This window comes from Pongo pygmaeus, chromosome 7, assembly GCF_028885625.2.
Source record: "Pongo pygmaeus isolate AG05252 chromosome 7, NHGRI_mPonPyg2-v2.0_pri, whole genome shotgun sequence".
NCBI classification, from domain to species: Eukaryota; Metazoa; Chordata; class Mammalia; order Primates; family Hominidae; genus Pongo; species Pongo pygmaeus.
The window spans coordinates 23,654,184-23,672,753 of NC_072380.2; the positions used below are offsets into that span (position 1 = coordinate 23,654,184).

An 18,570-nucleotide genomic window follows, 5' to 3' on the forward strand; every position below is an offset into this window, starting at 1 on the left:
AGGGGTAGGGTTAGCTCATTGGAATGGAAAATCCAGGCTCTCATTCCAGCACTAGGACTCAGTGCAGCTGCCTGGCCTTGGGCACTTAACCTCTCTCCTTACAGTGTCTCCCATCTGTTGAGCCAAGACAGGGTGGCTGTCTGCTGCCGTCCCTTTGGCTGGCTAATGAGGAAGAGCCAGTGCTGCTCAGAGCATGCTCATTTATTTCATGGTAATGTAGACAGGGGATAGTAGTGGCTGTGTGTAGCAGAAACCAGCAGGGTAGGACAGGATGAGCCCGCCTTCAGGGAGGTGTACCCAGGGCTGTTAGTTTGAGGACATCTGTGGGATTTTATATCCTTACTCTTATTTTCCAAGAAAGTCTGTCCCTTTGAGCACCAGGCAGATGAGTCTGGGGACACTGTGAGGAGGGGTCCCCCAGGAGCAGGAAGGTGACTAATGATCCCGGAAGAATGACTGTGTGTGTTTGCAGATGCCTGGGCTCTTCCCCACTTTGGCCTTTCCCGTCACTGTTTTCCTCACTTGCTTAAGAGGAGAAGGAGGTAACACACACAAGTGCCTTTGTCTCGGGGTCCCCAAGGTGCCCATCTTGAGGGTTTTGCGGGCGCCTTGCATTGCCCAAGGCCTGGCTTTAGAAGCAGAACATGGAGAGAGAGGTTGCAGCCTGCAGGAAGCTGGCCAGCCAGACCTGCTGGGCAGCAGGACCCGCAGGCACTGCCTCTGACTCACAGCGTGTCCTTGATGTGCAGTGCTCCCCTCCCCACTTTCTCTGCCCTCCTGTGGATCACGGGTGTCCTAGGGCTGTTTGGAGCCTGGATTAAAGTTGCTGAGTGGCCGGCTGATGATCAGATCCAGGGAGTCAGACCAGAGGTGGAGACATCTTTTCAAAGGCAAGAAGATGCTGCCAGTGCGTGTATATACATATGAGGACAGAAGGGGTAAACCCAGGGTGTGTCTTTAACTGAAGAGTCAAGAAAGCTGCTTTCCTTAGTCACCCGCCTCTGTGGTTCATTTGCTAAATGTTGGCTTGCATTAGCCTGATTCACAGTAATGTGGCTCCCTAGGAAGATTCAAATAGTATTTGTGAAAATGTAGCTTCATCCCCTGCCCTTGATTGAATGACTGAATTACAGTCAGCACCACATAACGATGTTTCGGTCAACTATGGACTCCATATGTGACGAGACAGTGATCCCATAGATTATAATGGAGCTGAAAAATTCCTATTACCTAGGGGCATCACAACGCACTGCATTTCACCCGTGTTTGGGATGATGCTGGTGTAAACCTACTATGCTGCCAGTCATGTAAAAGTATAGCACACACAATTAGTAGGTAATGCTTGCAAATAATAATGAAAGACTCTGCTACTGGTTTATGTATTTACTATGCTATACTTTTTGTCATTACTTTAGAGTGTACTTCTACTTTTTTTTTTTTTTTTTGAGATGGAGTTTCACTCTTGTCGCGTAGGCTGGAGCAAAGTGGCACGATCTCGGCTCACTGCAACCTCCACCTCCTGGGTTCAAGCGATTCTCCTGCCTCAGCTTCCCAGAGTAGCTGAGATTACAGGCATGCACCGCCACGCACAGCTAATTTTGTATTTTTGGTAGAGACAGTGTTTCACCATGTTGGCCAGGCTGGTCACCAACTCCTGACCTTAGGTGACCTGCCCTCCTCAGCCTCCCAGAGTGTTGGGATTACAGGTGTGAGCCACCACCCCTGGCCTTTTTTTTTTTTTTATGTTAACTGTAAAACAGCCTCAGGCAGGTCCTTCAGGAGGGATTCCAGAAGAAGGCATTGCGATCACAGGAGGTGCCAGCTGCACTGGGACAAGATGTGGAGGTGGAATATGGTGATATTGATGATCCTGACCCTCTGTAAGCCTAGGCTAATGTGTGTAAGAAAAAAGTTTAAAAAGTAAAAAAATAAAAAATGTTAAAAGGAAAAGCTTATAGAATAAGGATATAGAGAAAAAATATTTTTGTACAGCTGTACAATGTGTTTTGTATTTTAAGCCAAGTGTTATTACAAGAACCAAAAATCAAAAAATTGAAATTTATAAAATAAAAACATTACAGTAAGCTAAATGTAATTAATTAATTTTATTTATTTATTTTTTTTTAGAGACAGGGTCTTCCTTTGTCGCCTAGGCTGGAGTGCAGTGTTGAGATCATAGTTTACTGCAGCCTCGAACTCCTGAGTACAAGGAGTCCTCCCTCCTCAGCCTCCTGGGTAGCTGGGATTACAGGTGCGCACCACCACACAGCTAATTTTTAAATTGGTGTAGTGATGGAGTTTCGCAATGTTGGCCAGGTGGTCTTAAGCTCTTGGCCTCAAGCAGTCCTCCTGCCTCGACCTCCTAAAGTGCTAGGATTACAGGTATGAGTCACTATGCCCAACCTTGAAATTTAATTTATTATGGAAGAAAGCAAAAGTTTAAAAAATAAATTTAGTGTAGCCGAAGTGTACAGTGTTTATAAAGTCTACAGTAGTGCACAGGGATGTCCTAGGCCTTCACATTCCCTCACCACGACTCACTCAGACTCATGCAGAGCAACTTCCAGTTCCGCAAGCTCCATTCATGGTAGATGCCCTATACAGGGGTACCATTAAAAAAAATATTTTGGCTGGGTGTGGTGGCTCATGCCTGTAATCCCACCTCCTGGGTTCACGCCATTCTCCTGCCCCAGCTTCCCCAGTCGTTGGGACTACAGGCACCCGCCACCACGCCCAGCTAATTTTTGTATTTTTAGTAGAGATGGGACTTCACTGTGTTAGCCAGTATGGTCTCCATCTCCTGACCTTGTTGTGATCTGCTTGCCTCGGCCTCCCAAGGTGCTGGGATTACAGGCGTGAGCCACCGCGCCCAGCAAAAAACAAACTTTTATATGGTATTTTCACTGTACTTTTTTTTTTTTTTTGAGATGGAGTTTCACTTTTGTTGCCCAGGCTGGAATGCAGTGGCACAATCTCAGCTCACCGCAACCTCTGTCTACTGGGTTCAAGCAATTCTCCTGCCTCAGCCTCCCGAGTAGCTGGGATTACAGGTGTGTGCCACCACGCCTGGCTAATTTTGTATTTTTAGTAGAGACGGGGTTTTACCATGTTGGCCAGGCTGGTCTCGAACTCCCAACCTCCCAAAGTGCTGGGATTATAGGCATGAGTCACCGTGCCCAGCCTTCACTGTACTTTTGCTATATTTAAATTCATTTAGATAACAAATACCATGGTATTCCAGTTGCCTGCAGTATTCAGTACAGTAGCATGCTCTACAGGTTTGTAGCCTAGGAGCAACAGGCTATAGCGTACAGCCTAGGTGTGCAGTAGCTATCCCCTTTCAGTTTGTGTAAGTACACTCTGTGATGTTCACACAAGGACGAAGTCGCCGAACAATGCATGTCTCGGAACATATCCCTATCATTTGTGATGTGTGACTGTAATTAAGGAATGGGGCCTATGGGGTATGACCATGAGTGCTGGGCACTAAGGAGACGGAGGCTTGACACAATCCAGGCATTCCCCATGGGAGCCCCTGTGTGGCAGGAAGGACAGATGTCCAATGAATCATTCCTTTCAGGAGTGATGAGCTCTGTCTTCAGGGATCCTGCACCTCATGGGGAGGAGTTGGGAAAGGCCCCCCGAGGAAGGAATATCTCAGTATCTCTATCTAGACCTGAAGGAGATGTGGATGTTACAACTAAACTGTATGATTCTCTCTGTCCCTGAGAACATCATGGCCTGTTTCCAAGGTGCCTGGCCATCCCCAGGGTGCCTGCATGCCGCTGACACTCTAATCTGGGGTTCTGCTCTGAGCTGAGAAAGTGTCTGTGGTTTGGGGTCATCAGGAGGCAGCTCTTCTCTCTGTTCTGAAATCTTAATTCGCTGTTTGACTGCCTGGTGGCTTTCAGAGAAGCCCAGCCTCCTCCCAGGTGGGAACTTTCACTGTCGAACTAAGGACCCAAGGAGGGTGGAAACAGGAGGAAGGAAGGCTAAGCGGTCACATCAGAGGCATTTCTGCTCATCGTTGAATCATAATAGGTGGCAGTAGTGGCTGGTGGAGCAGTGGCCAGGTAAGTTGCTAAAAATAAAACATGCTCATGTGACGTGTGCAGGTTTAGGGTTTGCCTGAGTGACCTTTCCTGGTCCAGGTCACAACTTGTAGGGCAAAGAGAGACTTGAGGATGGTGTAGGCGACAACTGTGCCTTCCAAAGGTCAGAGATGGACCTGGGATCTTGTAGTGCCAGGGCCTGCTCTGGAGGCTCAGATTCGTGTGTCACTTCTTGTCTCTTTTGAAAGGTAACTGGAGAGCTGGACACTTTCCTGTCCTCTCTCTTTCCTTGTAGCTTTCCTCTCTCAGAGGTGGCCTGCTATCAAATGCCAAGGGCACAGTCAGCTGGGCTTGGTAAAGGGCCTGAGATGAGAGCTTGGGGACTTTCCCGCTGGAGTCCATGATAGTCCAGGGTGTAGACAGAAGCTCTTGGATCTCGCAGCTTTGGAAACCAAGTCCTGTTTCTCCAACAGGCCAGTGCGGTGACAGGGGCACAGACCTGCTATCCTCTTTATTTGTGTGTCTACTGATTCCCTGGCACAGGGACTCTTTGTTACAAATCTCTTTGCTGGGTGCTTTGAAGGAGCACGTGTGTGGGCCTTTTTCAGGGTCGTTAGACAATGCCAAGCTGTCACTCAGAAGAAATGGTCAGGATAGAAGCATAGAAAATGCTCTGTGGAAATGTAGATGAGTGTTCTGGCTCACACCTGTAATCCCAGTTACTCAGGAGGCGGAGGCGGGTGGATTGCTGGCAGACAGCAGTTCGAGACCAGCCTCAGCAGCAGAGCAAGACCCTGCCTCTAAAAATAAAAATAAAAATAAAAAAATAGGCTGGGCGCGGTGGCTCACGTCTGTAATTCCAGCACTCTGTGAGGCCGAGACGGGCGGATCACGAGGTCAGGAGTTCTAGACCAGCCTGGCCAACATGGTGAAACCCCGTCTCTACTAAAAATACAAAAATTAGCTGGGTGTGGTAGCGGTTGCCTGTAATCTCAGCTACTTGAGAGGCTGAGGCGGGAGAATCACTTGAACCCAGGAGGCAGAGGTTGTATTGAGCTGAGATCGTGCCATTGCACTCCAGGCCGGGCAACAAGAGCAAGACTCTGTCTCAAGAAAAAAAAAGAAAAAAAAATTGGCTTTGTGTGGTGGTGCACACCTGTAGTCCCAGCTACTCAGGAGGCTAAGGTGGGAAGATTGCTTGAGCCCAGGAGTTTGAGGTTGCAGTGAGCCGTGATCATGCTACTGTACTCTAGCCTGGGTGACAGAGCAAGATCCTGTCTCTAAAAAAATTAAAATAAATAAATAAAAGAACAGAAAATGCCCTGTGTGGGGAGAAGGGTTATCTGTGAAAGGAGTTAGAAACCTCAGGTGTATGTAAGTAAGACTGGAGATCTCTCTGTTAATGAAATTGTGCTTAAAATTTTTTTTTTCTTGACCCTTGGCTTCTCAGGCAATAACTGAATTTTAATGTGTGTGTGTGTGTGTATATATATATATATATGTTTGTGTATATATATGTGTGTGTATATATGTATATATTTGGGCCAGGAAGGGTGAAGTGTTAAATTGCCTTACTTAGAAAATTAAGGTAGATTTGTATTTAGCCCTTAGAGCTTCAAAAATATCAGCTCAGAAATGACTTTTAATTGTGCAGGTGATAAAATCACAAGAAAAAAATTCATCTACAAGTTGGAATGACTCTTAGCTACTTATTTGTTTTTAAATTTTTTTTTTCAAATTTTGGAAGGAAGTAGAGAAGGAGTTAGAACTGTAATTTGCTATGGGGGTTGGGGTGCAGTGCGTATTAGTACAATGTTAGGTGGTGGCAGGTTCCGTTTATCCTTGGAATTAGCACTGCTCCCCCCACAGGCTTCTGGGAGCTGGGAGTGGGCTGGTTGGTGACGCTTTGCCTGACCTTGGATAAGAATTCTTGTTTTCAAATTCCCTTGAGGTCTCTTCCAAGAATCTTTTGCATTTTTTCTGATAAATCAATCATAAGGAAGTTTCTGAAATTCTCTTTCAGACCCTACAACCCACAAGTTACTGCAAAGTTGGGCTTCTTCCAGAAGTGAGTGACTTGAAATTGAAAACAGATTTTGGATCTCACCTGAGTAGCTTGAGTGTAAGGAGGGGACTGGGAGAGCCATGGAGAACATTTGTCAATCCAGAACCAGCCATTCATGGTGTTGCTTGACCGCCGGGCAGGGAAAGAAAGGACTAGAAGCAAGGCGAAAGGAGATCTTTCTGTAGATACACACATATGAGGCTTGGATTTGCATTTTAGGGTGAATTGTAATGAGCTTGAGATGACCAGGGGCCCACCAATCAAGCGACTCTGGGAAAAACACTTGTCTACATCTTAGTTTCTTTGTCTATAAAATGTCAAGATTGAACTAACACTACATGATTCTCTCAGGAACTCATCAGTTCTAAAATTTCCACTCCTTATTTTCACAGGGCAGTATAACTTTAACTCCCTGTTTCAACTTTGGATGTAAAGTATAGGTTCACAAGCACTTTTGCTTTGCAGCGGAAGCTAGGAAGACCCTGCTGTGGAATTTTGCAGGGGGCTGAGCAGTGGTGGGAAGGACCAGTGGCCCATGTACCATGTTGGGCCCCTGCATTCCAAGGTGCCTGCCTAGAAATAAATGATAGTTTATTTAACATACTTGAAACTTCCAACGACAACACTTCAAGACTGCAAATCATCCATCCGGGCAATTACAGAAATGCTGAATGGCCACAGCCCCACCCTGGAATCAAGGGGAGAAGTGTGGCAGATGCTTCTGGAAGGCTCTGTTTACAGCTCTCTGACTCCTTCCTGCCAGAACCTTTCACAAGTTCACTACCAGGAAGCTGAGTCATCCAGGGGTCAGCCGGCATGGCCAAGGTCACCCCGCTCTGCCAGCAGCACAGATGGGGTTAGCCCATCATTCCAGAGGAGCATCCGTGGGAATGATGGGGTTGGGGAGCTGGGGAGCCTCCCTGCAGCATCTCCCCGCCATGGTGTTTTGCACTTCCTGTAGATTTCGCAGTGAGAAACGGTCTCCTCTTATATTCACTTCATTTCTTCTCTCTTTCTTTCTTATTTTTTGAGATGGAGTCTCTCTCTGTCACCAGGCTGGACTGCAGCGATCTCGGTTCACTGCAACCTCTGCCTCCCGGGTTCAAGCGATTCTCCTGCCTCAGCCTCCTGAGTAGCTGGGACTACAGGCACGTGCCACCACGCCCAGCTAATTTTTTGTATTCTCAGTAGAGATGGGATTTCACCATGTTGGTCAGGATGGTCTCGATCTCCTGACCTTGTGATCCACCCGCCTCGGCCTCCCAAAGTGCTGGGATTACAGGCGTGAACCACCAAGCCCAGCCTTCTTTTTTTTTTTTTAGACTTGTTGCCCCCCCAGGCTGGAGTGCAGTGGCGCAATATCGGCTCACTGTAACCTTCCACCTCCTGGGTTCAAGCGATGCTACTGCCTCAGCCTCCCAAGTAGCAGGGATTGCAGGCATACACCACCACACCCGGCTGATTTTGTAGTTTTAGTAGAGACGGGGTTTCTCCATTGTTGGTCAGGCTGGTCTCAAATTCCCGACCTCAGGTGATCTGCCTGCCTCAGCCTCCTAAAGTGCTGGGATTACAGGCATGAGTCACTGCGCCTGGCCAAAGGCAAGAGATGAAGACCATATAGATGGAAACACAGCATTAAGGGTAAAACACCCTCCCTCTGCTCTTTCTGGTGTTCAGGGCCCAGCATGGGCTGTATGTCCTACACTTCATTTCAGGCTCATCTTCAGGTGACACCAGCCTTCTCGGAGCCTCTGTCCACATCCCACCTGTCACTACCTCTGCCCTAACTTCACCTTCAGTGGTCACTGCCAGGACCCCTCCCCAAATCTAAATGAGGTCCCCCTGCGTTTGTCCTCATTGCACCTTCTACTTTTGCTTCATGGCATTTAGAGTTTGGAATTTTTTATCGATAGAATTTTTAGTACTTTCTCTCTCCTGTACTAGACTATAAACTCCTTGAAGGCAAAGATGACACCTGCTCCCTCAGGTCCAGCAGCCCCTAGCACTGTGCTGACATTTAGGTAGTGGCAGCGTTTTCTTGTAGAACGATCCTGTAGTTTTACCAGCTGAGACTTCTGTGGTCCGGGGAGTCACTCATCTCTGGTCCCTGCCACCTCCTCTCACTTTTGGAAACCCTTCTGGCCAGATGGCTTTGGTTTAAATTATATGCCAGAGCTCTTGGTTTCCAGGGAGAGGGTTTCAGCCTAAAAATCTCACTCATGATGGAAGATTCCTGCTATTACCTTTTGTATCCAATACGACTTAAAGTGACTCCTCCAAAAGCTTTGGAAGTAATTTGTACATATTGTCTAGCATAAATTCAGCAAGTGGGTCCCAGAGGCTGAAAGTCGAGTCTTGCGGTTGTTTCCTCTGGTGTTTCTCCCTGAGACCCTTAGAACAGCAAGCCTGGTGCGTCTGGTGTCCTGTCATCTTTCTCTGTGATTGTCATCAGTGTGGAGAAAGAACATCCCTTCGAGCTGTGGCTTAGAGCTGTGACTTGGCACCACGTGGTTAGTCACTATCAAGTTAGTAGCCTTTGTGGGAAATCTGGCTTTGGTAGGATCTGGGAAATTTGGACCCCTGGCATCTCTAAATTCCGGAGCCCAGCTTTGATGGGGCTTACATCCCCAGCTGTTAACCCGTGGGGTCGGCCCCAGACTGTGGCCAGGTGCATTGCACTAGGGGAGACAGATCCACAGCAGGCAGAATTTGAGGAGGACTTAAAATACCTGCTTTGGGAGGCCAAGGCAGGCAGATCACCTAAGGTCGGGAGTTCGAGACCAGTCTGACCAACATTGGAGAAACCCTGTCTTTACTAAAAATACAAAATTAGTTGGGCGCGGTGGCACATGCCTGTAATCCCAGCTACTCGGGAGGCTGAGGCAGGAGAATCGCTTGAACCCAGGAGGCAGAGGTTGTGGTGAGCCGAGATCGAGCCACTGCACTCCAGCCTGGGCAACAAGAGCGAAATTCTGTCTCCAAAAAAAAAAAACAACCCACAAAGAAACAAAAAAACAAAAACCCGCTTTGTTACCTGCCTGTGGGTGGAATTGAGTTCATCCCTGAATCCGTGGTAGTCATTTATTGAGCATGGCGCTGGATCCGAGATCACAGTGCTGCCGCCCTCCTTCACGTTTCTCTGACCTTTCATGGGAATCACATGCAGACGCATCACTTGGTGTAATTATACGTGGAGGAATGAGCAAGAGGAGGCTGGCGACGGGGCTGCTTTAAAAATCCTTTCTTCTGTGGATAATAGGCTAATAGCGGGGTGTGCTTTAGAAGGTGTGGCCTCCGCCAAGGGCGTGGGAACTGGATTTGTAGAAGCTGGGAGGACCACACCCGGCTTGGGAGATGGCATGGGCTTCTGAGGTGCCTGACTCCCTGGCCTGTCCAGTGTGGACAGCTTATGCGCAGCTAGGTGAAATGATTGTGCAGTTGCTCAGGGATTGGGTGGCAGAGTTGGACAGAATTTAGGTCTTCTAACTTGGAACAGGGCTGTGTCCATCTCACCTAGGTGTACAGTTTGGGGAGCACTGCTGTTTGGTCTAGTGAGACACACTTGGTGTAAATATTTGTGCCCTGTTGCACCTAGGTTCCAAGGGACCAGAGAGCGTGCCCGCACCCACGGGCTGGGGGGAGCCCAGGTCCTCCAGAGCTACTGTGGAGCATGGGCTTCTTGGTGCCCAGTCCTGTAGCTGAACTTGGGCGGCCTCTGGCTGTTGCCCGCAGGGCTGGTCTCCCTATAGTTCAGAGGCAAGCCAGCTCTCAGCAGCAGGGAGGGCCTTTTCCATAGTATGAACTTGGCCGCACCAGACCAGTCAGCAGTGTCAGGAATCTTGGCCCTCAAGGTCCCTGCCTAGCCCTGGCCCTGGACTTCGGCACTGGTCAAAGGTCCCCAGAGCTGCCCTGGGCTCTGAGCAGGTGAGTGAACTTCCCAGAGCACTTTTGTCTGGGCCTCTGTGCCAGTGTAAACTGATAATAGTGATTGCCCTCCCCCACCTGTCTACCAGCTATCTAAGTTTTCTTTGTTACATAATCAGGATTAATTTAAGTAGCCTAGTCCATCCATTTAGAAATGGTTAGTGAAGCAAGGTGAATGGGGAGGGGTCAGAGTCCCTTAGGGGGCCACCATGTGCGAGTCCCCTTGCTCTTTGGGGCCTTGGTTTCCGTTCTGTGAGTTGGGGCAGCTGAAGGGAAGGGCTGCTCAGGTGGTCCTGCCACATCCTAGTGTCGTGTGTAGTGAGTACAGGTGACAGTGCTCCCAACCAGGGCAGATCCTGCTCCTAGGCAGTGAGTCTTAGGAAGGAATTGGTAAAAATGATGTCATTGCAAGAGTGACGTCTTTTTTGCTGTTTATCCAAAGGCGGGGGGGAGAAAAAAGCAGAAATAAAAGCAGCAGGCAGTTGTCCACCAGACCCCATGCAAAGGGCTTTTCCTTGAATCCTCACAGAGACTTTAGGCAGTGGGTGCCATTAGGAGCCCCACTTACAGATAAGAAAACAGGGGCGGAGAACTGAAGTGAGTTGCCCAAGGACACACATTGAGGAGGAAGCCACAGAGCTAGGATTTAGATACAGAGGGGTCTCCAAGCCTGTCCTTCCAGCTTTGAGGTCCTGGGCCTATATATTCCATCAGAAACTGAAAGGTGTGTTGGGGGGGGACCTAGGGTCAGGATGGGGTTTTATTTCTGTCCCTTCCTTGTGATGCTGCAGGGACTGTGACCTGGAGTTCCCAACACCAGTGCCCTATGGCTGGTGGCCTCCTCCTGGGACTCCAGGATCTATTGTTTGATTTAGCCATTTTCTTCTGTAGTCTGATGGGAGGGATTCAATTCAAACCTGCAATGCTGTTCTTTGGGCCAAATGGCATTTATCAGCAAGTAGAGAAAAACACCCACACCTTCTAGCAAGATTAATCTAGTTCTGTGGTTCTTAATGACAATTTAAGCCATTTTGATTAACCTAGGTGGTGGTTTTCTCCCTACCAGGTAGGGAATATACTGGAGCCTTTCTAAAAATAGTTCTGGTGAAGATAAACATTTATTGAGTACCTACTGTACTCCACTAGGTGAATACAGGGATTTCTCGTTCATCTCAGGAAGCATGGTTAGGGGATTTTACCGACTAGGGAACTGAAGTTCAGAGAAGTTAAGTTACTTATCCAAGTTCTTATAGCTGAAAAATAGAATAGGATTTCGACCTTGTGGTAGGTGGGGACCGGGGTCATCTTTGTGCTCTCAGGCATGTGGCTGGCGTGGAGTAGAAGCTGTCTATATAATGGTTGAGTGACTGGATGAACTTCAAAGCTGGTCCCTCTGGCTTTTCCTGCTACCCCAGGCCACGTGCCCAGAAGGAACGCTGTCTTACCTAGGAGGTCTTTATTGACTGTTTGACGCCCTTCCCATCCTATCCCAACCCCTTCCCCATGGCACCTAGTTTCCCCAACCAGAACCTACATTTCTTATGGGCAGAGACGGTCTTTGAGCATTGGGTGGGTGGTTGAACTCAGTTTCTTTGAGATTCTGTGATTGGGATTTTCAGCAAAATATGGTAGCAAGTTGGTCAGAGGGGTGAGTCTGGCAGTGGGAACCCGGGCAAGTCTAACTGTTTGCTCACTGGCAGAACAAAGTTGGGGAGGTTGGAGGGGTAGGGGAACTGAAAGCAAAAGAAAGCTCATGGGGAGCCCCATCGTGCAAAACCGATGATGGCAGAGCTGCTGGGCTGCAGCATGGAGCGGGGCGGGAGCCTTGTGTGGAGTCTGTGAACATTCTCTAGGTGCCTGGATACTCCTCTTATCTCCCTGCACATGGGTTGATGTGCATCTACGGTGCTTTGATGTGGACTCTTGTGTTAAATTTGTTCTTCTGTGCAGCTTTGTGACGCTTCAGTGAGTGTGTCTATATACAAAAGGAAAACAATTTTGGCTGGGTGAGGTGGCTCATGCCTGTAATCCCAGCACTTTGGGAGGCCAAGGTGAGTGGATCACCTGAGGTTGGGAGTTTGAGACCAGCCTGGACAACATGGTGAAACCCAGTCCGTACCAAAAAACACAAAAATTAGCCATGCGTGGTAGCATGCACCTGTAATCCCAGCTACTCAGGAGGCTGAGGCAGGAGATTGCTTGAACCTGGGGGGTGGAAGTTGCAGTGAGCCGAGTTCACGCCATTGCACTCCAGCCTGGGCAACAGAATGAGACTCTGTCTCAAAAAACCAAAAAACAAAAAACAAAAAAAACAGTTTTGAGGATGAGGCATTTCTTCCTTACTTATGAGTGGGATGTTTATGGCTGACATTGACAAGGCTGGCAGAGTCAAGGGGAGGCCCCGGGTAGTCCAGCTTACTAGCAGTGAATTCAATTGTCTCTTGAAAGCACCATGACTGTTGGAGTATTTCAGCCTTAGCCTTTGAATACTGACGGAGTGCCAGGCTTTCGTCTGTCAAGATGCCTCTCTGTGACCTCAGCTGGTTAATGTCTCAAGTGCTTCTTTAGGAGACAGAATGGGTTTGTATTGAACCAACCATTATTGCCCAGTCTCGTGATGACCAGGGTTGTGGAACAGATAAGTTGTGTGACCTCCATGGGTCAGGGCTGTTGACTTTGCCTGTAAGTTACACTCTTGCAGCGGGGCATAGAGCCCCCAGGGGTTTTGTGGACATTAACAAGTAAGGATTTAGGTGACTCTGACATAGGGTCTGCCCCAAGGTCAGGCACATAGGAGGTGGCATCCATGGGACTCAGCATGTTGTAGAAACAGATCATATTGGGACAGAAGGAAGTTGAAGATCACCTGGGATCCTTTAGCGTCCATCCCTTTGTGAGAGATAGGATAGCCTAGTGGTTTAACAGCATGACTCTGGCCGACCACCTGGCTTCTTTCTAATCTTGCTTCTGTACTTTGTGACCTTGAGGCAAGTCATTTGGGCTCTGTGCCTCAGTTTCCCCATTTGTAGAATGGGGATAACTGGTTGCTAATATTGCTGTTTTTATTGTTATAATTATTTTGTAAATAGAAGGGTTGAAGGCTCAGAGAAGCAAGTTGATTGACCTGAGGCCATACAATGTATCAGTGCCAGGTGCAGGATGAGAAAGAACTGTGACTCAGGCCCTGTCCCTCTTACCAGGGCAGGGCAGGGCAGCTGGGCAGGAGAGACTGGCAGCTCAGTTCCCCCTCCAGTCCAGGGTTGTCCCTTCCCTTTCTGTCTCGCAGTGAGGTCACCAGTTGCACCCATGAAATCTTAGTCCTGTTATCTGGCATCTTTGGAATTTGCCCCACCTGTAGGGCAGAGATAACTTAATCCTTTTTGGTGGGCCACATATGGGATATTCTGAGTGTGTTCTGGGTACACTGGGCATGGGCCAGGCACAGACCCTTCCATCCATTGGAGGCTTTTCTAGAGAAGGGGTGGAGACCAGATTGGGTTCCCAGGGTCAGGGGATGTGGGAATGGCACCCTCTGAACCACAGGCAAGGCCGGGAGCTGCTGCCAGTGGGCGGAGAGGGAAATCTAACTGGTACGTGATGTTAAGGTGGCCTGGCAAGCAGCTGCAGCTTTGGAGAGAGCGGCCAGCCTGTCCAGGGGCCCGGTAGGGAAGGCTTCTGTTGCACGGCCTGTTGCTTTCTCCCAGATATTGAAGAGCCCATCTGTCTTGCTTACTGCATGGCTTTTCATAGCTCCCATCATATTGCTGTTGGGTGCGATTCATAGCCATGGTAGACACCTGGTCATAAAGTAAATTCCACACACTCCAGCAAGGTATTCAGGGCCTCGCATGGTCTAGCTCCATCCTACCTTTCTTCCAGCAAACATTAATTGATCATCTAAGGTGGCAGCTGCTCTCCTAAGTCTGAGGCTGCCTCTCTACCCTCACCTGACTGCTGTCTTCTCTGCACACCAGACCCTCCAGCCACAGGTCCTCATTCCCCGGATGCACTAGCATGTTCGCATCCTCCTGCAGTGAGAATTGTTTTCTTCCTCTCCATGCCAAATTTGCATTTTTCTTTTCCGGTCAAAGTAACATATGTACATAGTCACAAAATGAAATAGTGTAGAAGAGATTGTAGTGACAGCTCTAATTCTTACAGCTTGACATACTCTTCTTTTTCTAGGTGGCTGTTCAAATGGCTTCCTTCCAGCCACCTTCTCCAGGTTGGATGTGATCTGGACTCTGGATCTTTACCCTATAGCATGTCCTGCTATGACCTATTCCAAGGAGAAGGGGGGTTTGGTGCTGTGGCTTCTCTCCTGGGAGGCTGAGGAACTTGGTTATTGCTATCTTAGTGGAATTGTTATTTTCTACCAAATGTGCAATGAAAACTCTTCACTGAGTCTTTTGCCCCTAGCAATAGCAGTGCCTCCTGAAGCCCCAGTAGACCCTGAAGGTTTCAGGACTGTGTCTGGAGAGCATCAGTGACAGGTGGCAGGAATCCTCTGTGGTCCACTTCAGAGGCGGCAGATGACCAGGAGGTCAGACTGTGGCTGGTCTTTTCAGAAGGACAAATGTAACCTTTCTGAAAACTGTGACCATTCGGGGACACCGGTGGAAAGACCGAGGAGCCTTTGTGGTTTGTTCTCACACATATGAACCCACTTTCTCCCCCTCCAACATCAGGGTGACCTGAACGCCGAAGGAAGTCTGGGCCTTCCTGTAGGTGAGGCAGGGAAAGCTACGTAGACCTGATTTAGTTGGACAAGTATTTTCCACCAGGTCTCAACTCTTCATTTTGTCTTGGTATATAGCTTTTCTGGCTGACTTTCTAGCAAGCTGGTTGGGCTCTTTGCTTGTTCCAAAATGGTAGTTTTCACCAGAGACTTTTCAGGTGAGCAGGAAGCTTTTGTCAGAATGTATGTTCCTCTAACTCTGCTTGAGTCCCCCACCGTGTGATTCTGATAGGCAATTGTTTTCCCACCCCCACTTTTTTGAGGTGGGGGCAATGACTACCTTTAGGGGAATCGTTTTTCTCTTGCTGGTTTCAAAACATTAAGAGAACCAATTTTTTTTTTTTTTGCGACAGAGTCTTTCTCTCTCAGGCGGAAGTGCGGTGACATGATCATAGCTCACTGCAGCCTCAGTCTCCTGGGCTCAAGTGATCCTCTCACCTTAGCCTCCCAAGTAGCTAAGACTACTGGCACCCACCATGCCTGGCTAATTTTTAAAAAAAATTATTTTCTGAAGAGACGGGGTCTCGCTATGTTGTCCAGACTGGGCTTGAATTCCTGGCAGCAAGTGATCCACCTGCCTCGGCCTTCCAAAGTGCTGGGATTACAGGTGTGAGCCACTGCACCCAGCTCAAATTTTCCTTTTCATTAAAAACATACATATATGTATATGTATGTATATACATGTGTATATATGCATGTGTATATATGTGTGTATATGTATATATGTGTATATATATGTGTGTGTATATGTATTATATGTATATTCTCTTTGTGTATTTATTTTTGCCAGTTTGGGAGATGTTAGAAAAAGACATGATTTGGAATCTTCAACTTAGGGATAAACTTAGTTGTGCTCTGAGAGCTGCAGTTAAAGGATTATTTGTGCTGCTGTGCTCTTGCCTGTGATGTGTGGGAATGATGCTGAGTGATGTCTTTTTGAGACAGAGTCTCACTCTGTCACCCAGGCTAGAGTGCAATGGTACGATCTTGGCTCACTGCAACCTCCGCCTCCTGAGTTCAAGTGATTCTCCTGCCTCAGCCTCCTGAGTAGCTGGGATTACAGGCCTGTGCCACTACACCTGGCTAATTTTTATATTTTTAGTAGAGATGGGATTTTGCCATGTTGGCCAGGCTGGTCTCGAACTCCTGACCTCAGGTAATCCGCCCACCTCAGCCTCCCAAAGTGCTGGGATTACAGGTGTGAGCCACCACGCTTGGCCAATTTTGCATGATTTTTACATGGCTTTTCAAAGGGCCAGGGTGGGACTATCCAAAGCCCTGTTAAGAGTCCCTCTTCTGTCAAGGAGCCTAGGAAGGGAGCAGGTTTGAGTGAGGAAGGCTGGTGGTTTTGGACGGGGAATGGGTGGTTTTGGACGGGGAGCGCCAACGGTTTTAGTGTGTGTGGTGCTCCTTGATGTGGTTTGGGTTTCTGCATTTGTAGTGTGTGCTGTCTAAGGATGCTGGAAGGTGAGACAGGGCTTTCCAAGGCCTAGATAGGGTTTGTGGCTTTACTTAGAAAGACAATCCTTTCCATAAAGCATGGTGCCAAAAAAGCCTCTTCCTCCTGGGCCTCCCGCTGTGATTTGTGGCGTGCAGTTTCAGTGAGGGAGGGCTCTGCAGGAACCAGCTCCTTGGTCTGATCCTTTCTGGACAATTGTGGATGGGAGTTGGCTTCTTGGTGTCTTGAGAGTGTCCTCAGCAGACCCCAGTGAAGCAGGAGCATAGAGCTCTGGATGGGCTCATGGTGGACATGGGAGAGCTGCTGGCCAGGGGGCTGCAGGGTGAGGCTTGGAAAACAGGGAGGGGGCTGGGCTTGGCCCCGCATTTTACTGTGGTTTATTTAGTGAATGTCAGTGCTAGCTGGGGACAGTTGACAGACAAGAGAAAACACCTGTTTGATTTTGAATTCTGAAGCAGACATTGGGCAGCAGAGGCTAACATTTGGCATTTATCCTAAACTTTTGAGGTGCCCGAGCCTTATTTCCTTTCTCTGGGAGAAAGTCTGGAACAGAGACGGTGCAGAGCAGCCTCTAGGGCTCAGCCCTGGGCCCCCCTGGAGTTGTGCTGCTCATGGTATCACAGTGCTTGTTTCCTGTTTGTATCCCCATTGCACCTGGCTCAAGGTAGGTGTAAGGCAAATGCTTTAGAAAGAGCCAGTGAGTAGATTTCACATGATCGTCTCCTCAGTCCTAGAAATGCCACGTGAACTTCGAACATGGAAAGTTTTTTATTTTTGAGAAATTGGAGAGGCGGGAGTCACAGGCTGTCTCCAGGTCAGGCAGGGAGTCAGTGGCTGAGTTTCTGATGCTACAGGGGGCTGGCTTGGGTGGCATGACCTCTGCAGGACCGCCAGAAGGGTCTGAGGCCCCCTACCAGGCTCAGCTTGCCCCCTTCTCTTTTCTTTTTTGGTCCTAGGCCTGGATCGGAGGCTCCTTACCCACAGGATCTTGGACAAGTCATTTTCCTTCTTGGGCCTCAGTTTCCCATCTGAAAAGGCGGGGGCTGGGCTGGATGCGGTCTCCCTAGGGCCATTGTTGCTCCTGTTACATGATCCCGCCAGCTCACCTGGGACAGAAAGTGCATTTTCCACTCTCCCTTCTCCCTGCAGTGAGAGAACAGGCCAGTGAGACAGGCCTTTCCTGTTTTATCATCTTAGGGGAGAGTTGGTGTCAGGGGCTGACCCTTCACTTTGTTCTAGCCTTGCTAGGAGTTTGTGGAGCCAGTGGATGCAGATACAGAGTTCATATCATTGGGAGTTTCACTGTCCTGGAGCAGTTCTGGAGCTGGAGGGGACTTGCTCAGGTCGCACTGGGAGTGGCAGAGTCAGGCCAGAAACCCTTGTCTCTTGATTCCCGGGGCAGGACACGTTTCTCCATCCTGCAGGCAGGTGCAGAGGAGGAATGCTTGTTCACAGGCAGCACGTGAGGGCTCCTCTCAGCTGCTTATTTGGCACCCTCTGTCCCCTCCAGGGGCCAGCCACACAACCACCTGCCTCCAGCCTGCTCCCCACACAGTTGCCAGAGGGGTCTTTCTGACTCTGTCTGACACCTGGATGTTCTCGGCACTTGCTGCTTCAAGGGCTTAGGCTCCCATTGGCTACGGCTGTGTTTTCACACGTGTGTTTGGTCAGGTGTCTCTGGTTATTAAATGAGACAAGGCTTGCATTGCTAAAGACAGAGGTTTAGGAAGTGCCTCAGAAAACCAAGTGAAACAGGTTTCTTTCCTGAAGGATTTCCCAGAGGCTTTAGTATGCTAATGTGCTTATGAATTTCCAAGAGGGGAGAACTAAAATGCAAACATGCAAACTGAGTTTACCGAACAAGAGGAGACTAGCAGCTAGGTCTTGGGCAGGAACTGAAACCTGGACAGGAAAAGAAATTTGTGAAATTCTCTGTCTCCAGTGTGTGTGTGTGTGCGTGTGTGCGTGTGTGTGTGTGTGTGTGTGTTTATTTTTAATCTCTGCCCTGTCTCTGTGCATCCTGATTCATTCATTTCCTTTTTTCTCCTCTCCACCCTCACTTCCTTTTTTTGTATTTTTAAAAATTGTAGTAAAATATACATAACAAAATTTCTCATCTTACCCATTTTTAAGCATACAGTCCAGTGGCATTAAGTATGTTCATACTATTACACAACCATCAGCATCATCCATCCACAGAACTCTCCTCATCTTGCAAAACTCAAACTCCTGTACCCATAAAACAAGAACTCTCCGTCCTGTTCCCTCCTCACCCCAGCCCCTGGCTACCACCATTCCACTTTTTGTCTACAAATTTGATTACTCTAGGCAC

At 48.5% G+C, this 18,570-nt stretch overlaps 1 protein-coding gene across 4 annotated transcripts in view; it reads left to right on the forward strand.

The window, feature by feature from the left end:
- The window catches only part of SLC25A37 (solute carrier family 25 member 37), an 80,142-nt gene that overhangs the window by 12,259 nt on the left and 49,313 nt on the right, over positions 1–18,570 (forward strand). The window contains exon 1 of one of the 4 annotated variants that reach the window (XM_054497376.2): positions 2,143–2,251. The exons of the other annotated variants lie outside the window; for them this stretch is intronic. The gene's annotated coding sequence lies outside the window, so the exon portion shown is untranslated. Of the gene's footprint in view, positions 1–2,142; positions 2,252–18,570 lie in introns of those variants that run through there. 4 annotated transcript variants of the gene reach the window in all.